Below are 7,251 nucleotides of genomic sequence, written 5' to 3'. Positions count from 1 at the left end.
CTTGAGCCACAGGCGCTGAGCCTACAGAGGTATTTTTCAAACCTTTCTGACCACTGATACATTTTTTTTTTTTTTGAGAGTCTCATTATGTCACCCTCGTTAGAGTGCTATGACATCACAGCTCACAATAACCTCCAAATCCTGGGCTTAGGCGATTCTCTTGCCTCAGCCTCCCAAGGGTTAGGCGCCTGCCACAATGCCCGGCTATTTTTTGTTGCAGTTTGGCCGGGGCCCGGTTCCACCCGCCACCCTTGGTATATGGGGCTGGCGCCCTACCCACTGAGCCACAGGTGCCCCCCAGTGATACATTTTTAGATCATGACCTAGTATACTTGTGCAGAAACATTTGCACATATACATTTAGTAAAAAGTTGATGAAACCACTTGCCATTCCTAAATAAATGTCCACTAATGGTATCTACCTGACCATCACCTTTTCAAAAATACTTGTCATAATCCACTAAATTGATTTCATGAACCATTCAGAGATAATATCCTTTATAGTTTTACCAATGTGTTTTTTTGTTGTTTGTTTTTTGTTTTGTAGAGACAGAGTCTCACTTTATTGCCCTCAGTTGAGTGCTGTAGTGTCACAGCTCACAGCAACCTCCAGCTCTTGGGCTTAGGTGATTCTCTTGCCTCAGCCTCCGGAGTAGCTGGGACTACAGGTGCCCACCACAATGTCTGGCTATTTTTTTGTTGTTGCAGTTTGGCTGGGGCCGGGTTTGAACCCACCACCCTCGGTATATGGGGCTGGCGCCCTATTCACTGAGCCACAGGTGCCACCCCTACCAATGTGTTATTATTGGACTTCTTAGTACTCTAAACTGGAATCAATTCAATAGGCGGACTCATTAAAAAAATGTTTTTAGTGAAATTCTGGAAACCAAAAAAGCCATGAAGAACAATGTAATTGGCTTGGCGCCTGTGGCTCAAGAAGCAGCTAAGGCGCCAGCCACATACGCCTGAGCTGGCGGGTTCGAAACCAGCCCGCTTGCCAAACAGTGACGGCTGCAACCAAAAACCAGCCAAGCATTGTGGCAAGCACCTGCAGTCCCAGCTACTTAGGAGGTGGAGGCAGGAGAATCCCTTGAGCCCAGTAGTTGGAGGTTGCTATGAGCTGTGATGCCAGGGCACTCTACCCAGGGAGATAGCTTAAGGCTGTCTCAAAAGAAAAAAAAAAGAACAATGTAATCAAGGTTTCTATCACTCACCTTACAACATGCAACACAACTGGTCTGGGTAAAGCCATCTGATATTCTCCCAACCTATATGCCTTTTTTTTTTTTCCTTTTTTGAGACAGTCTCACTCTGTTACCCTACAATTGAATGCTGTGGTGTCACAGCTCACAGCAAACTTAAACTCCTAGACTCAAGTGATCCTCTTGCCTCAGTTTCCTGAGTAACTAGGTCTACAGGCAGCCACTACAATGCCCAGTTAATTTTTCTATTTTTAGTAGAGACAGGATCTCACTCCTGATTAGGATGGTCTCAAACTCCTGAGCTCAAGTGTGTGAGCCTCCCAGAGTGCTGGGATTACAGGTGTGAACCACTGCACCTGGCCTATATGCCTTTTTCTTGACCCTATCCTAAATTTGCTGTTTATCATGCTTATATTTTAATATTCATACTGTATGTAGACAACCCTAAAAATATATACTTGAGTTTTGACATGTTTTTAAATTTCATATAAATGATATAATCTCTTATAACTTTATAGGGCTTTCTCAGGTTTTTACTTAGTTTTGCTTTGTGAAATTTATCCATATTCCTGTGTGTAGCTCTCAGTGGTTTATTTCCTCTACCAGGAGTTCATCTCCTGTTGATGGACAGGTGGTTTCCAACCTTCTGCTCTTATGGTCTGTTCTGAACCTTCATGGATATGTATGCATATACATCTGTGAGTTTCTCCAGGGGCACAAAGCTGGGAATGGGGCTGCATATCTTTAACAACTTTTTTTCCCCCAGTGCCATTTTTTAATTAAATCATAGCTGTGTACATTAATACAATTATGGGGTACAGTGTGCTGGTTTTATATACAATTTTTTTTATTAAGTCACAGCTGTGTACATTAATGCAATCATGGGCTACAATGTGCTGGTTTTACATACAATTTGAAATCCTTTCATCAAACTGGTCAACATAGCCTTCACAGCATTTTCTTAGTTATTGTGTTAAGACATTTATATTCTACACCTATTAAATTTCACACGTACTCTTGTAAGATGCACCACTTCAACAACTTTTACAAAAATATCTAACAAAGGCTAGGTGTGGTGGCTCATACCTGTAATCCCAGCACTCCACTGGGTCTGTGCTTCTGACCCATATTATCCCACAGTAAGCCTGAGGCTGAGGTGGGTGGATTGCTTGAGCTTAGGAGTTCAAGACCATCCTGAGCAAGAGAAAGAGAATATTTCTATAGAATATTTTCTATATTTCTACTAAATATAGAAAAACTAGCCAGGCATGGTGGCAGGTACCTATAGTCCCAAACTCCTTGGGAGGCTGAGGCAAGAGGATTGCCTGAGCCCAAGAGATCGAGATTGCTGGCTCGGCGCCTGTGGCTCAAGCGGCTAAGGCGCCAGCCACATACACCTACGGTGGCGGGTTCGAATCCCCAGCCCAGGCCCGCCAAACAACAATGATGGCTGCAACCAAAAAATGGCCAGGCATTGTGGCGGGTGCCTGTAGTCCCAGCTACTTGGGAGGCCAAGGCAGGAGACTCGCTTGAGCCCAGGAGTTGGAGGTTGCTGTGAGCTGTGATACCATAGCACTCTACCCAGGGGGATAGCTTGAGGCTCTGTCTCAAATAAATAAATAAATAAATAAAATAAAAAAGAGATAGAGATTGCTGTGAGCTATGATGATATCATGGCAATTTACACAGGGCAACAGAGTGAGACTCTGTCTCAAAAAAAAAAAAAATCTAACAAAATTTTAAGTGCATGTGCTTTCTGACCCAGCAGTTCCACTTCCTGTATTCCACAAAAAAAACACTCACATGGGCACAGAGATTTATGTTCAAAGCAGCACTGTCTATAATAATAATAAAAAAAAACACCACTGAGAGGGCTACCTTCAAAGACATTCCACACGCTGGCCAAGTGCCAGGGACTCTGTTATAGGTGTTAAGGATACAGCTGTCACCAGCTAAGGGAAAAACTGGGGTAGCAAAACAGACAAGGCTCCTCCCCTCACAGAGCAGAAATAATACGCACTTTCCTCCAGGAAGAAGAGAAAACCTCATTTTCCAGAGCAGGGTTTCTCAATGTTGACAAAATTGACATTCTTTCTTTTTTTGGGGGGGGGGGGAGACAGAGCCTCAAGCTATCCCCCTGGGTAGAGTGCCATGGCATCACAGCTCACAGCAACCTCCAACTTCTGGGCTCAAGCAAGTCTCCTGACTCAGCTTCCCAAGTAGCTGGGAATACAGGCGCCCGCCACAACGCCTGGCTATTTTTTGGTTGCAGCCATCATTGTTGTTTGGCGGGCCCGGGCTGGGGATTCGAACCCGCCACCTTTAGTGTATGTGGCTGGCGCCTTAGCCGCTTGAGCCACAGGCACTGAGCCAAAACTGGCCTTCTTTCAATGACTCTTTGTTATGGCAGCTGTCCTGTGCTTGAAAGATGTTGAGCAGCATCCCTGCCTTTACCCACTAGATGCTAGTAGCATTCCCAAGTCATAACAATCAAAAATATCCCCAGACATTGCCAAATGCTCCCTGTAGGGCAAAATTACCCCCAGTTAAGAATCACTTATTTGGGATCACCAACAGGCCCTCTTTGGACTTAACCTTTAGTGGACAGGCAACAAAAATGTCTCATACAGCAGAAAAAAACCCTCATTGAAGGCTCGGTGCCTGAGCTCAGTGGCTAGGGCGCCAGCCACCTACAAAGGAGCTGGAGGGTTCAAATCCAGGCCGGGCCTGCCAAACAATGACAACTACAACCAAAAAATAACCGGGCATGCAGGCGCCTGTAGTCCCAGCTACTTGGGAAGCTGAGACAAAAGAATTGTTTAAACCCAGGAGTTTGAGGTTGCTGTGAGCTATGATGCCTTGGCACTCTACCAAGGGTGACATAGCAAGACTCTGTCTCAAAAAAAAAAAAAATAGCCAGGCATTGTAGCAGACGCCTGTAATCCCAGCTACTTGGGAGGCTGAGGCAAGAGAATTGCTTAAGCCCAAAAGTTTGAGGTTGCTGTGAGCTATGACACCACAGTACTCTACCAAGGGGACAGCTTGAGACTCTGTCTCAAAAAAAACCCTCACTGAAATCAAGCTGGAATATAGCTCCTATCTGTATGCATGCTATACACTACTACAAAAAGCAAAGATATGGCTCAGTGCCCATAGCACAGTGGTTACAGCATCAGTCACACGTACCAAAGCTGGTGGGTTTGAACCCAACCCAGGCCAGCTAAGCAATAATGGCAACCGCAACAGAAAAACAGCCGGGCGCTGTGGCGGGTGCCTGTAGTCCCAGCTACTTGGAAGTTGTGGCAAGAGAATTGCTTAAGCCCAAGAGTTTGAGGTTGCTGTGAACTGTGACACTATGGCACTCTACTGAGGGCGACATAGTGAAACTGTCTCAAATAAATAAAAGCAGAGATAATCCAACATTTTAGTTTATGAAGAAGTGTACAGAGCTAATGCAAATGCTCCAGGAGTCCCTGCTTCCTCTCCTACTTGGCGAATCAAATGACAACTGAATTGACTTTGCATATCCTTCAAGAAACTCATGTTTCATTTCACTACCAGTCACTTAAGAGTTTCTCTTAGGATAGTACCAACTAATGCCATTAAAAGAATACACACACATAAACACAAACACACGCACACACACCCCATATCCTATTGTTTTAGGATAACCACAGTGGCAAAGCTGGTCTACTAATTTATTTATCTGCTCTCCAAACTGGCTTACCATGTGGGTATTATTTTGTTCTGTTTATTTCATCCAGCAAATTTTTACTAAGTATCTCTGAATGGGATACATAAACTTTAGCCAAGCCCTAGTCTCACCCGTGAGATGGTAGGTGGTTTCCCCTGCCATGCCTCAGTCTCTGCAGACCTATTAAATCTGAACTCCCAGGATGGAGCTGTGAGATCTGTCCTTTCAAAAGTTCCACTGGTGGTTATGAAGGCAGACAAAATTCCCTAATGAATAGACAAGGAAACATGATATAGCAGATGCAATCAAGAGATAAGAATAGCCCAGATGCTAGGCTTTCCAGGAGAGGTGATCTCTGAGGGGCTGCCTCAAAGACTGAGAACTTTTGCCAGGTGAAAAAGGGCATTCTAAGTGTAAGAAAAACTGTGTAAATGCATGGATGCATGAAACAGGGCAAGGCAACTTGGATAGTACTGGAAATAATTCTGTGAAGTGAGAACAGGGAGAATGAGGAGAGGCTGGAGCCTCTGAGTGTCCACTGGGTCTGTGCTTCTGACCCTTACTGTCCCCCACAATAAGGTCTCTGCCTTGTCTGAATGCACCCTACCCCCAGCCCTGGAACACCACCTCCCTCTTCTACATTTTTGACTTGGACCCATTCATCCAAATCTATTTCACATACTACCCCCTTCAACAAACTCACTTCTAATCTCCTCAGCCAGAAAATCTCCCCTACTCTGAAGGTACTCAGTTCTTTATTTATATCTCTAGCTTTCTGATCTTAATTAGAACTTATCTGGGTCATGTTTTACCTCCTATTAGTTCATAAATTCCTTAGAGGCAAAGTACATCCCTGTTTTGCCTTTGTAGCCTCCTTGGCAGTCAGGTCTAAAAGAGTATTAACAGAATGGACCACAGAAGGTACATTATTTCAAGTGCATGTAGAATTTATAACATCTCTGTTAGATTAGCTACAGAATATAATTCTATCATGCTCCCTATCCTTGATTAAGCTTGCTTTCATTTTATGGGAAATGTATCACTTTTGAACTACTTCATTTGGCATTCCAACTCCAAAAGGCTGTGGCCACATCCAGAAAGGTATGGTGAAGAATACATGGGCTCTGAAGTATAGCCACACCTGAGAGACTTTGGTCAAAGTCACTCAACCTCTCTGAGCTTGTTTCACATCTGCAAAATGCTGATACTAAACCACTACTGTGCCAGTGCTGAGAATTCAACAGCCCAGCCCAGAGGCTGGCAGAGTAGTGGTTATACAAATGGCAGCCACTGGATGGGGGCTGCAATGAGCGGTGTCATGCAGTCTTCTAACTCAAGACTTTTTGTGGACAGCCTGTGGGGAGGCATTTGGCCCTTCAGCAGAAAACATGAGCCAGAAAGCTATCCTTCCTGCAAACAAGGACCAAAGCCCAAAAATGTAACCCAAGGTTGCACCTCTAGGTAGCAAGTGTTTGGGCAGAATCATACTCCTCTTCTTAAACTACAGTTAGATAACTCTTTAGTCCTGATGACCAACTAAATATAAGCTTAACCTGCAAAAATCTAGGAAGTATGGTGTTTGGGCAGAATCATACTCCTCTTCTTAAACTACAGTTATACAACTCTTCAGTCCCGATGACCAACTGGATACAAGCTTAAGCTGCAAAAATCACTGCCAAACCTGAAACAAGTGAAGAATGTTGATTCTATCCGCTACACTAAAGGAGAGCGGAAGCTCTATTCTTTGAGCAATTCTGGGGTGAGAAGAACTTTGCCATTTACAGCCTCATCACTGGAAGGGGACAATTGGAAAAGGACATGATTTTATGGATGATGTGTAGAACCTCCAGCTTCAGGTGCTATGCTGGACCCTCTGGGCTTGAGAGATTGTTGTAGTTCCAACTCCCCTAGCAGCCAAGAGTTCTGTAACCCGGGAAATAAACCCACTGAGAAAGGGGGTTTTGCAGTTATAGAGTGCTTTCACGTATTCCATTCACTAAATGTGTATCAGACAATGTGGTTACAAACGGGCCTTGGCACTTGCTGTGCCATCCATCTGAAAAGCTAAATTGGGGCGGCCCCTGTGGCTCAGTGAGTAGGGTGCCGGCCCCATATACCGAGGGTGGTGGGTTTGAACCCGGTTGCGGCCAAATGGCAACAAAAAAATAGCAGGGCTCTGTGGCAGGCGCCTGTAGTCCCAGCTACTCAGGAGGCTGAGGCAATTGAATCACCTAAGCCCAAGAGCTGGAGGTTGCTGGGAGCTATGACACCACAGTACTCTACCGAGGGCAACAAAGTGAGACTCTGTCTCTTAAAAAACAAAAAAAGAGGCTCGGCGCCTATAGCTCAACCGGC

Source organism: Otolemur garnettii, unplaced genomic scaffold (genome assembly GCF_000181295.1).
Source record: "Otolemur garnettii isolate 467f Iridium unplaced genomic scaffold, OtoGar3 scaffold00149, whole genome shotgun sequence".
Classification (NCBI taxonomy): Eukaryota; Metazoa; Chordata; class Mammalia; order Primates; family Galagidae; genus Otolemur; species Otolemur garnettii.
The sequence above is the reverse complement of the archived record's forward strand: the minus strand, read 5'-3'. Positions refer to the sequence as shown.